At 39.2% G+C, this 18810-nt stretch overlaps 1 protein-coding gene across 3 annotated transcripts in view; it reads left to right on the top strand.

Annotated features, from left to right (window-relative positions):
- HTR4 (5-hydroxytryptamine receptor 4) overlaps nucleotides 1–18810 on the top strand; it is a 161873-nt gene that overhangs the window by 77620 nt on the left and 65443 nt on the right. The window lies entirely within an intron of this gene.

Raw genomic sequence — 18810 nt, 5'->3', positions numbered from 1 at the left:
TATGCTTTCAGCACATCCTCATCAGTTCAAAAGTTTAGCAATTTAGCATTTTTTGAGTCTGATGGGTAGAAATTGTATCTCATTGTTTGAAGTTACATTTTCCTGGCTACTTATAAATGTGTGCGTCTTTAGTTAAGCTCATGGACAATTCGTAAAAAGAAGAGTGATTCTACAATATATAATTCATTATCACATGCTCTATAAGGACAGGGGCCTTATCTGTCCCACTGTCAACTATAGCTCCATGGCCAAGCATGGTAAATAAGTAATAAATATTGATTGGTTGGTTAGTTGATTGATTTATAGATTAGTTGATTATCAGACCCTATTTATACTTTTAAAAATTCTCTAAAGGGATAAGATAATCTAAACTAAAAATAATCAGTGTAAAAAATGAAAATTGTAATGCTTATGGGAGAACAAAAAATAGGGATTAGGGTGGTCAGAAACCCTAAACTTTGAAATAGAAACAATTCAACTGAGTTCTGAAAACAAAACAAATAATGGTACTGGAGAGGACAGACTTATGATCTCTATTGGATGTAACATATATACAGTCTTGAGGAAAAGATAGAGTATTTTATTTACAAGTAGATGATTGAAGTATCTGACGGCAGTGCTTTGGATAAAGTGGATAAATAACCACATGTTATAGTAGCAGGTGATACAACTGTATTTTCAAGATAGCCTACAATGGCACCATTCAGTGCTTAACTTGTATCTGTTAAGTACCTATTATGGACCAAGAAAACTGACAAAGCCTCTGCTTTCATGGCACTTATCTATTGGTGGGGGACAGTTAATAGACGTTAAAAAACAAAGAAATATGCAATATGTTAGATAAATACCATCGGGAAAATACAGCAGCATAGTAAATCTGAGAATGACAAAGTATGCTACATTCGTTAGAATAGTCAGAAAAGTGCTCTTTGATGGGGTTCCGTTGAGCAGAGACCTAAGTGAAGACAAAAAGGGAACCTAGTGGATATTTGGAAGTGAATATTCTAGGAAGAAAATACAACAGGTGCACAGGTCAGAGTGCACTTGACATATTGGAGAAATACAGAGGAGGTGCTTGTGCCTGGAGCAGAGGGAGGAGAAGAACTGGTGAAAGTTGAGACCAAAGGGGCAGCTGGTGCCAGGTTCCTTATATCCTGGTATATTCTAGCAAGTCATGGTGGAAACTTGGGATGTTTTGCATGAGCTGGGAAGCCATTGAATAATTTTGGGAAATATACATTGTCTGCCTTTGATTTCAGAGATATAACTCTAGCTTTTGTGTAGAGCATAGGCCATAAGGGCAGGAAATTGAAGACAAGAGTTTATTGTAAGAAATGAACTTGTAAGAAGTAAATTAGAGGTAATAGTGGCTTGCACTAATATCAGCGGCACCACTGATGAGAAGTGGTTAGATTCAGGACAAAGTTATAAGCTCCAAAACATCCACAGAAGAGGAGAAGAGACTTTGTTAAAAGAAAAAAATTATTAAAGTTATTCTTTCTTTGTAGCAGCTTCAGATGGAGGGGCAAAACCGAAGAAAATTTCTTGTCTTAAGCACCACACCACAGTTTATAGCTACATTTGCAATTAAAAACTTCTTAAAATGAAGTACGCCAATTAGTAAGTTTAATAACTTGTTAGAGGAACAATACGTGCAGATTTAATATAATTATCAAACCAATTTTATGCGCAAAGCCAGACATAGGTAATGCATTTTGGAAAAAAAAAATTTTTTGTGGATTAGCAATGTAATACACATTTGATGGGAAATATTGGGAAAAGTTAAAAAAAAGTATGAAGAAATAATTCAGATTTTTTTAGATTAATATCACCTAGAGATAACCACTTTGGATGTAGATAATATTAATATATGGAGTCATATGTAATAAATACAGGTATGTTATATATATGAATATTAGGTACCATGTATGTATCATTTACCTGTACATATATATGTTTGTATATGTAAGGATGTAACCTGTACATATATATGTTTGTATATGTAAAGATGTATGTGTATGTATATCAAATACATAGACCAGATTTGCATTTCAATATTACTTTACAACATTCAGATGTATGAAATGCCACATTTCTTTTAATCTCTAAATTAGTTAACTTTTCTGTGAGCTCCTCAAACTGGGTCTCAATGGTAAATTCAATCTCAGACATTCTGTGGACCTCTTCCTCTTTCTGGGTTAAGCTGCACCTTTTGTTTTTCACTTTGTCCTGGTCACCACCACCTCCACAGATCCCTTGAAGGCAGGAGGTTCTGTTGCTTCCCTGTCAAGCTTGACACTGGAGTCTTCGATCCTTGTAGTTGTACAAATATTAGTTATTTTCTTGGGATGGAGGAAGAAAGTAGTCACTCATTTCTTCTAGTATTTTTGTAATTTTTTAAAAAAGGTCGTAAGTTAATCCTTCACTATAGTATCTGGGCCCATATATAAACATACATTTTTTATAAAGGTTGAGCTTGTGCTTTACTGTTTTATATCTGCTTTTAACTTCAGATGTTATTTAGGAGAAATGTCCCATCATTAAATATTTTAAACCTGAATTTCAATGGCTGTGTGTTAATAAATTGTTTATATAACCATTACCCAAATATAGACATTTAGATGTTTCATGTTTTCCAGTTATGAACAACATGGTTGTGAGTAATAATGTACAGAAATCTTTGTGAACAGCTATAATGATTTATTTCTTTTGGAATTTTTGGAGCATGAATTTTTTAAGGCTTTTTAAACATTTGTCACAAGCATCATGCGGATATGCATTGACATGGTACTGCAATACAGTTCTTAGGTTTGCCAGGTTGGAATGCCACAGCCAGCATTGCTAAATGAGCCTACTTTACATGATTCTGTCTTTGGCTCTAGGGATGACTAGTAACCAGGTGCAGGGGGAGAAGTGGTGGGTAGAGGGTCTAATCAAGTTAGAGAATCTGAACTTCAATCTGTCTATCTCTGGGCAACTCCACCATTATTCTCCACCTGCCTCTCCCATCACCTTCACTCCCTCGCCTTCTCTTATATATTGAGTGCATGGCAGGGCGTGTAGGTGTGAGTGTATACATGTTGGTTGTGGAATAGAATGCAGAACCTTTCTCTTCAAAATCCTTGTGCCCCATCAAGATACTGGATACTCCCTGCTTCTCTTATGCTTATGCCAGCCTCAAATCCTCCCAAATTCTTACCCCTCACATTCGTTTACCACCTTATAAACTCCATCTGCACTCCTATGAGCTTTCAGCACCTTTATTTCTTCTCTGCTATATTAAATTTTGTTTTCTACCAGTTATGTCTGGAAAAACTCCAGTGTATTCTTACTCATTACCTCTTCTCTGGCTGCTATTTATACATGTAATTTCAACAGCCTCCAGCTTGTTGAAATTACAACATGCTGTCATAATGGTCAGTCATTGATCAGGCTGAGTTTCTTGTTACATTGTGAGCTAGAAGACAGGACCAATGTCAGTGTCATTTGTGTCTATTTGAAATGAACACAAAAGGTGAATATTAATAGCTAGGATTCAGAGAACAGACACTACATGCCAAACAATATTGCAATATTGTAAGTGTTTTAGATTTATTAATCGTTTTTTTTTTTTTTTGGTGGAGTCTCACTCTGTTGCCCAGGCTGGAGTACAGTGGTGTGATATCGGCTCACTGCAACCTCTGCCTCCTGGGTTCAAGCAATTCTCCTCCTTCTACCTCCCTAGTAGCTGGGATTACAGGTGCCCGCCACCAGGCCTGGCTACTTTTTGTATTTTTAACACAGACGGGGGTTCACCACATTGGCCAGGCTGGTCTCGAACTCCTGACCTTATGATCCGCCTGCCTCGGCCTCCCAAAGTGCTGGGATTACAGGTGTGAGCTACCGCGTTGGGCCCAATTTATTAATCTTTATAACAACTTCAGTGCCCAGGACATGACTAGAAAACAGAATTTAAAGTATTATTAGCCTACAGAGTACAACGTGGGAAAGGCTCCTGATATTCTCTGGAGAAACTTGTTAACCCTTTAGAGGTTTGTATGTGATGTTAACAGATGTAACTTGTAATTCAAAGAGAGGATTGGTGACCCAAATGCACCTGACTGGGGGAGTGGTTTAGACACAGGATTAACAGAACTATTGAGCTGAATAAAGGGGGAAATCCCATTGTGTTTATCACTACTTTAAACTTCTTTCAATCAAGGGCTACCTTCTTGTATATCTTTTTACTTATCTAACATATATTTGTTGTACTAGGCACTGCTGATACCAAAATCAGTAAGTTAGTGTGGTTGGGAGTCACAGATCTTTAAATAACAATTAAATATAGGTGATAAAAGCTATGATATGTAATTATAGGGTACAATGGAAGCATATATGACAGGGACAATGTTGAGGTCAGGATGGCTTCCCAGACAATAAGATGTTTAAGCTGGGTGCTGAAGGACATGCGAGAGCTTGCCAGGTAAAGAATGGGAAGGAGAGGAAGGAGTTTAACAAGTGTTTCTCATCTCACTGAGTGGGAATTCGGGCACTTAATTTAGTGTTGGTTATGGAGCAGTGTCAGAAATAAAGCTAGAGAAGTAAGTAGGGACCAGGTATAACCAGGTCAAGATGTGCTATTTTATCAAAATTGCAATGGGAAGACATTACAAGATTTTGAACAAGAGGGAGAAATTAGCTAATTTCTTTTGGGGGAAAAATATATCTTGACTTCAGTGTTGAGAGTGTTGGGAAAGAGTAATTGCCAAGGCAGAATAACTAAGAATTAGCTCATTCATTCATTCAGTCAGTCAGTCAGTCATTCCACAGATACATTTGTCCCTTGGTATCCATAGGGGACTGGTCCCAGGACTTCTCTGGGGTACCAAAGTCTAAGGATGCTCAAGTACCTGATATAGAATGGTGCAGTATTTGCATTTAACTTAAGCATATCCTTTCATATACTTTAACAAGGTTACTTAACAACACCTAATGCAATGGTAAATACTATGCAAATAGTTGTTATATGTATTGTTTATATAATAATGAAAGAAAATAGTCTGTACATGCTTAATACAGGCACTATTTTTTAAAGAATATTTGTGATTCACAGTTGGTTGAATCTATGGATGTGGAACCCACAGACACAGAACCAACTGTAGTTTCACAGCACTACTATGTGCTAGGTACTGTAACAGTACCTAAAAGGTGCTGGAAAATACTTCAGTAAATGTAACAGCCCAAGTTCTTGCTTTCAGGTATTTTACATTCAAGTTATTCTAGTGTGTGTGGGAGCATAAAAGGTAACTGCTGTGAAAATCAATAATGCAAGTCAAGAGAATAGAGAGTGAGGGAAGGTTCTTTTTTAAATAAGCCCACTCTGCAGAGATGAATCTGAGCAGACACCTGAATGAAGTGAAAGGTGAGCTTCTCTGGTCACTTGGATAGAGAGATCCAGATGGTGGTAGCATCAGGTGAGAGGTGGATGGTGGAGATGGATGCACAATTGGCACCATCTGGGAACAATGTGGAAGTCAGGAAGTCTCCTTAGTGGGAACAGCACGGTAAAGAGAGTGGTGAGAGTCAAGGTGATGGAAGCAGCCAGTGACCAGCTTTGTAAATTCACGTAGGTCATGGTGAGGACTCTGGGTTTACTCCTAGTGAGATGACAAGCCATCTTAAGGGCAGTGAGTATGGAAGTGATATGTTTCAATCACAATATTTTTCAAAGCTCATCCTGTCTAGTGGGTGAAGAATGGATTGTATGTGAGAAATGATGGAAACAGGGATACCAGTTGAGAGGCCTTTGCAGTCACCAAGTGAAGCATGATGTAGTAGGAACTAGAATGGTATAACAATGAGTGGCTGGTAAAGGGTTGGGATCAGGAAGCATTATGAAGGTAGAGCTAACAGGATTTGCTGATGTATTGGAGGTAGAAGAGACAGAGGCTTGGTAAGAATGCCTTCCAAATTTTTAACCTGAGCAACTGGAGAAATAGATTTGCTATGTGTTCAGATGGGAAGCAGGTTTGAGGTTAGGGAAATCAAGAGTTCAATTTTGGACACGTTAAATTTAAGCTGTCTAATATACTAAGAATTTGAAGACAAGACAAAGTAGTCAGTGGGATAGAAGAGGTTGTGATAGGCTAGGTGAAGATGAAAGGAAGCCCTCTCCTAGGGTATTGACAGCAGATTGGAGAGAAGTGAAGGGATTTAAGAGATCTTCAAAGTAGGTAATGACCTAGGTAAAGAAGAGAAAAATGAGCAAGATGCTCAGTTTCTGGCATGGTCAACTGGAAAGGGGTTGCTTTCCACTTAGTGAGAGAATCCAGAGGAATGAATGACTCCCAGTAAGTAGGCTCCTTTTAGGCTTCTTTAGGTCTTTGTGTCTTTATGCCATGTTCTTCTTTAGACCAAACATCTCTGGTTACGAAAGAGCAAGGGTCATGAGACTTTTTCATAAAGGGTCATAAATGGAGTAAAATGTCTCTGTGGGCCATGCAATCGCTCTCATAATTAGTCAGCTCTACTTTCGTAGTGTAAACTCAGCTAGAGGAACTACATAAATGATTGAGTGTGGCTGTGTTCCACTAGAACTTTATTTATAAAAACAGACAGCAGGCTGGATTTGGCCCACTGGCCATTCTTTGACTACTCCTGCAACAGCATAAAATTAAGCCGGTCATCTCTCCCTTGGGCAAAGGATTTTTTCCATTGTCAGAGGCAGAAGTGAGAAGAGAAACTGTAGTACCTTATAACAGCAAACCAAGATCCTGGCAAAATATGGAGAGCTGTACCATTGGCAATTGGGCCCGGTGACAGAGGCCAGCTGTTGCAAAGGAATGGAGAGCAAGTTACTATCAGAGTACAGGAAAGTCCACTTTTCCTCGAGTGCTTATGCTTAGGGTAAATGATTGATCAAAGCGGAGAGGGCACATGTGGTCCACATTTTTTCCCTGTGCTGAATTTCTCATAATCACAGGAATAATTTAGAGGAAATGATCAGCTGAATATTGAAAACATGTCATGTGTTTTACCCCAAAGGAAGACATTTCTGTGCCTGGTGAGTGTATTCCTTAACAGGTGTGTGTAAAAAATGTTTTCAACACAAACCAGGGACCCTAGACTGTACACATCTAAAGGAAAAAAAAAATCTTGTAAAGAAAAGAAATCTATCTCTGCAACTGTTTGCTCAGTTCCACTTTTGGAAAATGGGTTTTCTTAAAGACAGACCACCTCTGAGGTCTAATTTACTAGTACTATTATTTGGCCTTTCATTTCCAAGAAGAATGGAATCCTTAGTGGTTAACATGCTGTGCAGCAGTGGGTATCTCCCCAGATGCAGACCTCACCTTGTCTATCTGTCCTGCCTTGGCTTTACATTCAGGCATGGCCTCAGAAAACAGTGCCTTTCATCCTGAAATCCTTTGTATTCCTTATAGCTTTTAACTCCATTGTACTCTATACAGACAGATCCTCTTTGAGCTTTGAAGTTTGTTTCATGCCCAGTATGTGTGATATTTGAGGTTCTTGAAAAGTCTATTAAGATTTTGCCTCCAGAATTTTACTCTGCATGTTTGCAGTTCAAAACTATCTAACCTTCACCAGCTGTGCACCAACCACCTCCCTACCCTCCTGTCCTTGTCTGTAGGGTTTTCAAAAAAATCAAACAGAATTATTTTAGAATTACATAAAAACTCCATTATACATAATTTCCATCCTATAAGGTTTATTCCTTTTTTCTCCTAACATTTTCTATAGCCAGCACATTTAACAACACATATTAAGCTGTCATCATCAGTATTTTGAGTCTTAAGTTTCTAGACAAAAAGCAAAACTTTAGCATGTTTTTTAAAGGAAATATATTCACTTCTAAGTGAGCATGTTTAAAATTTAGCAGGAGAGATACTGGACTTGCAATAAAAATGTGTGGGTTTAAATCCCAGCTTTACCACTTAATAGTTACAAAACATTATGTCTCTTAACCATGCTGAGCTCCAGCCTCTTCTGAAAAAGGGACATTATGATATTACATCACATGATAATGATAATTGTGAAGACTGAATTAGCCAACATGAAAAATCTTCCAGGTGCATTGTTTGCCATATGGTAGGTGCTCAGTACATCAGTGTCAAAATCAACTCACTTCCAAGGAAGACATTTCAAAGTGAGAAGCAGAAGAAAATAATTTGCAAAGGCAGAATGGAGGTTAAGATTAAGGGCATCCCTTGTAAGTTTCTAGGTCAGTGGTCCTCAAAGTGTGGTCCTGAGACCAGCATCGACATCAGCATTACCTGGGAACTTACTAAAAATGCAAAATTTTGGTCTTCACCCCAGAAGCATTAAATTAGAAAGTGTGGGTGGGTTCAGCAGTCTGTGTTTAACCAAGCCCTCCAGATGATCCTAGTGTTTGCTGGTGATTTTGAAGCACCGCTGCTCTGATGCTTCATATTATGGAACGAGGCTATGTAAACTATCTTATTTAATCCTCATTTTTTTTAAAGCATTCTGTTAAAAAAAAAAAACAAAAAACAAAAAAAGAAAGAAAGAAAGAAAAGAAAAAACGTTAACTGGGAGACCTGAGAACTTAGTGCAAGAACCCAAAGTAATATAAGCCAAATCATAAGAAATATTTTCTCCCTCAGAAAGAATTTCTATTTAATGCAAAAATATAAGATTTCAAATAAGTGTAACATCTAGAACACATTTAGAATATGGAAATAAACGAAGACCACACAGATGAGAACAAACAGAAGCAATTTATTCAGAACATGATAAAGCAAGAGGATCCGCCACCATCCTTGGATTTTAGCAAAGTCTCAAAGACAGGCAGGGGAGTAAAAAAGCTTTATAAGCAGGGAAAAGAAGGCTCGTGGTATCTTCTGATTGGAGGTTGTTGGCACAATGAAGCAGGAGGTGCACTAACAAGCAGTGAGGCTCTTATGTAATTGCTTTGGGGAGCAGCATATTTGGTGTTCTGTTGTTAGTTTTGAGTTGGAAGCAGGTAAGAGGGTTAAAAAAGGGGGAAGCTAGCTCGCAGTCGTTGAACAAGTCCTGATCGTTCTGGGCGAGCTGCCAAAGATTGTCCATTGAAGTTTTATTGTTACGCATGGTCTGGCCATTGTCCATTTGTATGTTTAGTCTCTCAAGAAACCTGGGGGGAAAGAGTGCATATATTTAAAGGAAATGATATATACTTTAAAACGATTGCATAGTATTGCTCAGGTTATTTGTTATAAGGAAAAACAACATATTCACGGATTCTGATATTTCTATTTTAAATACAGAAGTATTTGAAAAATTAATTTACATAAGTCATATTAGCAATGTAATTATTATCTGAGTTTATCTCTCCTACAGGTTAAACTCAGATTTTGTTCATGGCCAGTAATGAAGGTAATGAAGAAGGCACACACATATAATTACAGATGGTCCCCAACATGATGGTTTGACTTAAGAATTTTTTACTTTACCATGGTGTAAAAGCAATATGCATTCAGTGGAAACTGTACTTCCAATATTGAATTTTGATCTTTTCCCAGGAGAGCAATATGCTGTATGATACCATCCTACCATGCCTGGCAGCAGCAGTGAGCTACAACTCTTAATCAGTCAGGTGATCATGAAGGTAAACAACCTATACTCTACAGAGTAATCTGCTGCCAGATGACTGTGCCCAACTCTAGGCCCATGTAAGCTTTCTGAGCACATTTAAGGTAGGCTAGGCTGTCGCAATGTTCTGTAGGTTAGGTGCATTAAATGCATTTTCCATTTACAATGTGTTCAACTTACTATGGGTTTACTGGGAGGTAACCCCATCATAAGTCTAGGAACATCTGTACTTGTAATAAATTATGTATACTGTCAAAACAAAAATTGCATTGGATGAAGTTAAACAGCTAAAGATGACATTTTTCTTTTCCAAGGCTATGGCAATAGGGAGAGAGACCAGAATGCAATCTGACTTCAACTTCACTACAACAAAGGGTAGGAGAGTTTTTAAGAAATGGAGTGGGAGGAAGGGATTACCTAATATGCTACCTAATTAGCCTTACCCAAAGGATAAGTAAACTTTCTCATATCTTCATGACAAGAGATAGTTTTACAACTTGGAACAAAGTGTCCACCTAAGTTAGGCTGTTACCCTCCCACACAGACTGAGAGATAAGAGCACTATATTTATTGATGATTTCCTTTCAAAAGGATGGCTCCCAGGTTCTTGAGAATGACAGTCCTAGCTTGTAAAACTGTGAGTATCTCATTTACATCTCAAAGTGTTAGAGAAAGAATTTGCAATTACAAATTTTCTGAAGTAAATTCTCTAAGAAAAGGGAGTTCAGAGCCTGGAGTCAGGAAGAAGGCTGTCTAAAGTTTAGTCAAGCTGAGTGGAACGTTAAGGCTCTCTTTGTTAATATTCAATCTTTTATCAGTATAGAAACCACTAGGGACCTTACATTTAAGGTTAATAAAATTCTCACCAGAAAAAAATAATTCAATTTCAGGCAGGCTCTCTTGTAAGTCAGAATGCCCTTGTACTCTTCTCCTAACTGTTGATTGGTAAAAAAATGAAACATTATTTTCTCTAATTTAAATGTAATTCCTTTGCAAAAGACTGTGCAAGCCTGGGCAGGAATGGTGAAAAAAAAAAAATACTTGGATAGGAAGTAATGGGATCTTTTGTGGATGTGTTGTGTATATTTTCAAGAATGTTTCTTGTGTACATGACACTTCTAACAGGTGGGAGAGGAGGCACTTACTGCAGAGATCATTGGTGCAATGGTGGAGCCCTCTGGTGTAACAATTTTATTGCAAAGTTTGATACGTACAAAGACAAAGAGAAAAAGTACTCTAGTTTCCATTATTATATGTATATTATACACACATATATTCACTTGAAATGTTCCTCTTGGTTTCCAAAATACCACTCTCATGTGATGTCCCCAAAACATCCTGGATAGTCTTTCACAGTCTCCTCTGCTGGTTCTACCTTCTCTACTGCACATCACAGTATTGCCGTTCATCAATACCCTTACCCTCTTCTTGGGTGATCACATCCTTCCTCAGTTCTCTAAATCCCATAGAAATGCTGGCAATTCCAAGTGTGTATCTCCTGTCCAGTCATCCCTTCTGAGCTCCAGACAAACACACATCCAATTGCCTACTTGACGTCTTCACTTGAATATCTTATAGGTATCTCACACTTAATGTGTTTCACCCATCTCATTAAATTGTACCAACATTTATTCAGATATGCAATTCTAAAATATGGCTTTTATTTGTGCTTCTTTCCACTCACTCGTGGAATCTGTTTTTCTTATCTATCTCTTTTTTCCCCAAATAAACCTTTATTCCACCCACTTCTCTCCATCTCCCCAGCCACCATGCTGCGTTTAGCTACCATCTTCTTTTACCTGGACTCCTGCAGAAACCCCTGGCATATTATCACCCCCCATGTCATTACTCTGCTTATATCACTTCTGTGTCTTCTCACTGATCTTCCAATAGAACATAAACTTCTCGGCCGGGCGCGGTGGCTCAAGCCTGTAATCCCAGCACTTTGGGAGGCCGAGACGGGTGGATCATGAGGTCAGGAGATCGAGACCATCCTGGCTAAAACGGTGAAACCCCGTCTCTACTAAAAAATACAAAAAACTAGCCGGGCGAAGTGGCAGGTGCCTGTAGTCCCAGCTACTCGGGAGGCTGAGGCAGGAGAATGGCGTGAACCCGAGAGGAGGAGCTTGCAGTGAGCTGAGATCCGGCCACTGCACTCCAGCCTGGGTGACAGAGCAAGACTCCGTCTCAAAAAAAAAAAAAGAACATAAACTTCTCCCCAGAGCACAAAAAAGCCCTCAGGGTCTGGCTTTGGACTATTTTTCTGAGCTCGTCTCAGATGCTTAATCCCTTGCTCATTTCTCCTGCGATAGTGAACATGAAAAGTCGTTTCTATCTCAGGGCTTTTGCAGTTGCTCTTCCCTTTGAATGCGATGCACTTATCCTGGTTCCTCTCACGTCCAAATTCTCTGCATACATCAGAACTCAGCTGAATGTCACCTCCAGTGTTCCCCAACCACCTAACATTTCCTTCTAAGCCAGCGTGTTTTCTATCATAATGTCATGTTTACACCTTTTATACTTTGCTACTCCACCTGTGACTCAGGAACCAGCAGCATCAGCAGTGCCTAGGGTCTGTGAGAACTGCAGAATCCCAGACCCTGCCTCAGACCTAAAAACAAATCAGAATCTGTGTTTTATCAAGATCCTTAGTGGATTAATATAAACATTAACATTTGGGAAACGAAACTCAGAAGAACTGATCACAAACTGTATTTATTTCTTTAATTGTGCATTTGCTTATGTCTGTTTCCATCCATACTGTGAATCCCATGAGGTCAGGAACTTTGTCCATTTTCTTTACTATTGAATCTAGTACTCAGCCCAGTGCTTGGTATTTAGTTGGCACTCAATACATAACTGATGAATGATAAATTTAATCTAACTTTCTCAATTGATCCATGAAGAAACTGAGGCTTAGAAAAGTCAAGTGAATTTTTTGAAGTCACACAGCTGTTTATGAACAAAACCAGTTCAAAAAAGCCCACAAAAAATAACGACAAAGGCTGGGCACGGTGGCTCATGACTGTAATCCCAACGCTTTGGGAGGCTGAGATGGGTGGATCACCTGAGGTCAGGAGTTCAAGACCAGCCTGACCCACGTGGCAAAACCCTGTCTCAACTAAAAATACAAAAATTATCTGGGGGTGGTGGCGGATGCCTGTAATCCCAGCTACTCGGGAGGCTGAGGCAGAAGAATCACTTGAACCCAGCAGGTAGAGGTTGCAGTGAGCTGAGATCGTGCCACTGCACTCTAGCTTGGGGGACAGGGCAAGGCTCTGTCTCAAAAAGAAATAAATAAGGCCAGGTGCAGTGGCTCACGCCTGTAATCCCAGCACTTTGGGAGGCCGAGGCGGGCAGATCACGAGGTCAGGAGATCGAGAACATCTTGGCTAACATGGTGAAACCAGTCTATACTAAAAAATTACAAAAAAAATTAAAATTAGCTGGGCTTGGGGGCGGGTGCCTGTAGTCCCAACTACTCAGGAGGCTGAGGCAGGAGAATGGCATGAACCCAAGAGGTGGAGCTTGCAGTGAGCCTAGATTGCGCCACTGCAGTCCAGCCTGGGTGACAGAGCGAAACTCCGTCTCAAAAACAAACAAAAAACAAAAAACAAAAAACAACAACAACAAAATAAATAAATAAATAACAATAAAAAATGTTCTTGACTCTCCAGAAAGTATGAGAGAGAGAGAGAGTGCGTGTGTGTGTGTGACAAAGTATAACCTAAGATTTCCTTTGCTATTTTCTCTATCATTATTAATAACAATAATCACTTATTTATCATACTTTATCATTCACGGTCCATTTTCACATATGCTAATCTATGTGGAAATTTACCCGGAATTTGTGTCCTTATATTTTCTTTCATTAAGAGCAAAGAAAATGTCAAACACAGTCCACAAGTTTGTGGAGTTTATTGATGGATCAAAAGATCACGGAGAAAGCAAAAAAGAAGAGAAAGTAAAATTTCTCATAAGAATAGCTGTCGACGAACCAATTTAGTGGAGTGCACAGCTCTTCAGCCAGATGAAAGCTATCCAGTTGTGGTTGACAGGATTGCTTGAGGGTGTCAGAGGCAACCCAAGGACCTAACATGAATTTTGCAGAAGTGGTTTGGAATTTATTTTAATTGTCATTACTGGACTTACTTTTAGTTCAACGGACAGTTCTGCCTAATTAAAAAAGCTTCTTCTATGCTTAAATTTTGCTCGTCACTCCTAGTTTAAAGTGTAGCTATTTCTAACTCCTAATTGGCATGCCACAAATGAACCATTACTTTGAACTTGGTGCTCTCTAACCCTGACATTCCCGCTTGGTTCAAAATGTACCTTCTCTGGAGCCAGAGATGTTCATCCCAGACGCTCTGAGTCTGTTTTCTTCTTTTACAAAAGGAAAGACAGTACAAGAGAGATTATTCAAATGGTGGTGGTGTTGTTGATGGAGAATTCATATTATAAGGATATGTTTACATCATAGGCCATAGATATAAAAGCGACCTAAAACAGCCAGGCTAGCCTGCCCCCAGTACAGGAGCCCTGTACAGTATCTTGATATGTGGTCATCCAGGAATTCTTTTGTTATATAATGCTGAAATATAAATAACAAAATTTATCATTAATATATACAATAAGCATTTTAAGAATATAATTTAGTGATATTAAGCCCCAAAAGATAATGAGATCATGTCCTTTGCAGCAACATCAATGGAGCTGGAGGCCATTATCCTAAGAAAACTAACAGAGGAACAGAAAATCAAATTCAGCATGTTCTTTCTTACAAGTGGGAGCTAAACACTGAGTACATTATAGACACAAAGAAGGGAACAACAGACACTGCGACCTACTTGAGAGTGGAAGGTGGGAGGAGGGTGAGGATCAAGAAACTACCTATCAAACAATGCTTATTACATGGGTGATGAAATAATCTGTACACCAAACCCCTTGTATAACAAACCTGCACATGTACCCCTGGATCTAAAATAAAAAGCTAAAAAAAGAACATTCATAATGGTGTGCAACCATTGCAACTATCCACTTCCAGAACTTTTTCATCATTCCAAACACTCTATACTTCTTAAATAATAACTCCGCATTCCCCTGTGTTCTCAGTTCCTGGTAACTACTTTTCTATTTTCTTTCCCTATGAATTTGCCGAGTCTAGAATCCTCAAGTAAGTGGAATCACAATACTTCTCCTTTTGTGTGTGGTTTATTTCAGTTATTTATTTGTTTCATTTATTTTTAAGGTTCATCCACGTGGTAGCATGTATCAAAACTTCATTCCTGGCCGGGCGTGGTGGCTCATGCCTGTAATCCCAGCACTTTAGGAGGCCGAGGCGGGCGGATCACCTGAGGTTGGAAGTTCGAGACCAGCCTGACCAACATGGAGAAACCCCGTCTCTACTAAAAATACAAAATTAGCCAGGGATGGTGGCGTACTCCTGTAATCCCAGGTGCTTGGAAACCTGAGGCAGAAGAATCGCTTGAACCTGGGAGGTAGAGGTTGCGGTGAGCCAAGATAGCACCATTGCACTCCAGCCTGGGCAACAAGAGTGAAACTCCATCTCAAAAACAACAACAACAACAACAACAACTTTATTCTTTTTTACAGAGAAATAAAATTTTGTAGTATGTATATACCACATTCTATTTATTCACTTATTTATTAATGGAAACTTGGGCTGTGTTCACCTTTGGGCTCTTGTGAATAATGCTGCTATAGACCGTTGGTATATAAGTGCCTGTTTGTATCCCCGCTTTCAATTCTTTTGGGTGTACACCTGGGATTGAATTGCGGGATCACATAGGCATTCTATATTTAACCTTTACAGAAACCATCAAACTTGTTTTTCACAGTGGCTGCAGCATTTTACATTCCCACCAGCAATGCACAAGTGTTTCCTTTTCCCCACATTCACACCAACACTTGTTATTTTTTGTTTGTTGTTTTATTTTTTATAACTGCCATCCTAATGAGTGCAAATTACTATCTCAATGCCATTCGGGTATTCTTAAACACTTTCTCTGCCAGGGAGCACCAAACAACACCAGGAAGCTATTGCAGATCATCTTGAATTGTTAGAAGGCTCTTATTAACTAGTACTAATCTTGCCTCCCTGTCAGTGACTCTAATTCATTACACATCAGAGTCATTTGGGAGCTTTTAAAAATTTCTCTATCCAAGCTGCAATCCAGACCAATTAAATCAGCAGCTCTGAGGGTGGATTCCCAGAATCAGCATTTTTTAAGGCTCCTCAGGTAACTTAAATATGCAGGTAAGGCTGGGAACCACTGCTTAAAGTTCACCCACTGGTCTTAGCCTCCCAACCTGTGATAACCTTATCATTGAGCTTTCTCTGACATCCTTTATTAAACAGCCAGCCTGCAATCCCCCATGGGCCATCCAGTCCTCCTTACCCTCCTAGATATTTTTTTTTTTTTTTTTGCCATGGACTGTTACAGTTGACATGTTACATACTGTCTTGTGCATCTGTTTATTGTCTGTTTTGCTCTCTGTTTTTCTTATTGCTGTTTCCCTAGGACATGCAACAATGCCTGACACAGATGAGGTGCTCAGAAATTGTTGAATGACTGAATATGTAAATCTACTCTTATTTCAAATGGCAGCCCTCAGATAGCTAAAAGTAGCTTTTGCATTTCATCTCTGGGCCTTCTTTTCTCTAGTTGAAATCTCTATACTTTCAACCAGTCTTCAAAGACATTGAATAATAAATACAACCATTTTGAGCACAATATACCTCTCTTTCACTGAATCAGCAAGTAATTGAGCACTTACTATGTAAGCCATCATCTACATATGTAATATTAATTCGTAGTATTACATGTACATTAATACATACTCTAGACTAGAGATTGTGCCAGACACTGGAGATTGTAGCGAAAAAGATAACCAAAGTCAATCTGTGGAATGGGGGCATAGACAACTGTCAATAACATAAGTCTTTTCAGATAACATTAAATGCTCTAAGGAAAATGAAAAATGTTTGTTGGCTGTGGTACATTAACTGGGGGTTAAATTTAATCTGAGACCTGAATGACAAGAAGTCAGTCACTGAAGAATCATTCTAGGAAGAAGGCACCTCAAATCCGGAGGCCCTGGGGTTGGAGGAGATGAGTTGCAGAGGGGCTGTGAGTCAGAGACTCTGAGAAGGACAGGGAAGAGAACCACCATCACCTCCTTTGTTAGTGCCTAACTCAACTAACATGACGCAAGATCAAATGAGTTTTTGGTGGCTACATTAGCCTGTTAAGGTCTTTTTCCTAAGTGTACCATTTTCCTCACTGAATTAAATCTTCCCTATCTAATATTTGTACTGTTGATAGTTAGAACTTAAGTGTAGAAGGGTGATTTAGATGAGCATATCTGGAATTTCTTTTCATCTGAACCCCAGCCAAAACAATCTATCAAACTGCCTAGAAAAACACTTCTCAGCTGAATGGAGGGACTTTCTCATTCTCCAACCACTACCAGACTGGTTCCTCATTCCTTTTGGCACCTTGTCTTCTGTGCCAGCTTAACAGAAGTTCTGGACAAGGCCAAAGCCAGGACTTTGCAGGCTGCTTCCATTTGGAGAGGGCATGCAGCTTAATTTTCAGTCAAAAGAGCTCAGGAAAGACGAGAGAATTCTTGATTTTTGGAACTCTGTGTTCTCATTGGTGGGCTCACAGAACAAGCAGCCTCTCCCAGACCAGCCACTAACATGCTCTGACAAGTCAGCTCTTCTTTCCCATATTCAAATGTGGGGTTTGGGTCTAGGACAAACTTGTCCAACCCACAGTCTGTCGGGGCACAGCCAGCCCAGGACAGCTTTTAATGCAGTCCAACACAATTTATAAACTTTCTTAACACATTATGAGATTTTTCTGCAATTTTTTTTTTTTAGCTCATCAGCCATTGTTAGTGTTAGTATATTTTATGTGTGGCCCAAGACAATTCTTCTTCTTCCAGTGTGGACTGGGGAAGCCAAAAGATTGGACACCCCTGGTCTAGGAGTTTTAAGATTCTTTGAAACTTCATTAAAAAGAACGTTTTATTATACTTTAAAAGTTTTTAAAATCCATATATCTTCTGAATATTAATCTGCAGATATCATGCTTTCATTGAAAAGGCATCTCATTTTCAAGTTAATAAAACAAAATGCTGAGTTTACATGGGGAAGGCAACATTTGTAGACTAAATCAGATGCTGAAACTACAAGAACACAAATTTGAACTGGGAAGACAATGACATATTGTGGGCACTAAAAGAAATGATCAGGGTGGTGAAAGGAGCCACTGAGCTTATTTATTGGCTACTATCTTTCCAACAGACTTCACAGAATCTGAATTCAATTTGTCCAGGTGAACTGATGGAAGAACAACCATCAAACCACAATCTTTTTTTTTCTCTGGGAGAACCTACCTGTAAGCAGAGGCTTCTGCATGGGCTGGAATGGGACACTGTAACAAAATGGTTTTGCATTCAAGTCAAGTAACTGTATGAATGCAAAGTAGCTTGCTCAGTAACAACTGGTTCAAGTTACTACTGAGCAAGCAGTGGGCTCCTTGCTGATGTTCATAGAAGCCAATACTATGGCCCTGGCTTTTGAGGAAAAAAAAAAAAAAAAGACTTCATTGTAAGTTGAATGGCAAGGAAGCAGGAGGCAAAGCTCAAATCTGTCTCCCTGAGCTGGGGGCTATGGCAGGTTTTATAGGCAGAGGGTAATAAGGTGTGATCTGATTGGATCTTGTGATAAGTTAATGCCAGGAGGTATGATGTGACTGGATTATGCCACAAGGTGATGCTACGGCTCGATATGATTGGATCATGGATCTTGCCGTGAGATGTCCACTTCTTTATTTGGTCCCCATGCCTTGCTCCAAGCACTTAGGTTCCACCCTGTGGTTGCATGCTTGGTTCATCTGGGCTTGGTCAGTTTAACTTGCAACCTGGGGGTCCATGGCAACTAAAACACAACTCACCATTTTATACACAAATTTGGACCAGTTTGGGCTACTCCTGCAGTTACAAAGTTACTATCACTCATTCACTCAGCTTTTACAATCTAATTGAGTAAGTGCACAAAACAGGAATCAACCACATATGTCTGAATGCTAGTTGAACTAAATGCCCTGAAGGAAAGCCACAAGTGCTTGGATGGAAAATAGCTTGTTAATTCAGCTCTCTAAACCTCATACTCCTCTTACATATAGGAGC

Source organism: Theropithecus gelada, chromosome 6 (genome assembly GCF_003255815.1).
Source record: "Theropithecus gelada isolate Dixy chromosome 6, Tgel_1.0, whole genome shotgun sequence".
Lineage (NCBI taxonomy): Eukaryota > Metazoa > Chordata > Mammalia > Primates > Cercopithecidae > Theropithecus > Theropithecus gelada.
This window is presented reverse-complemented; position numbering and strand designations above follow the sequence as displayed.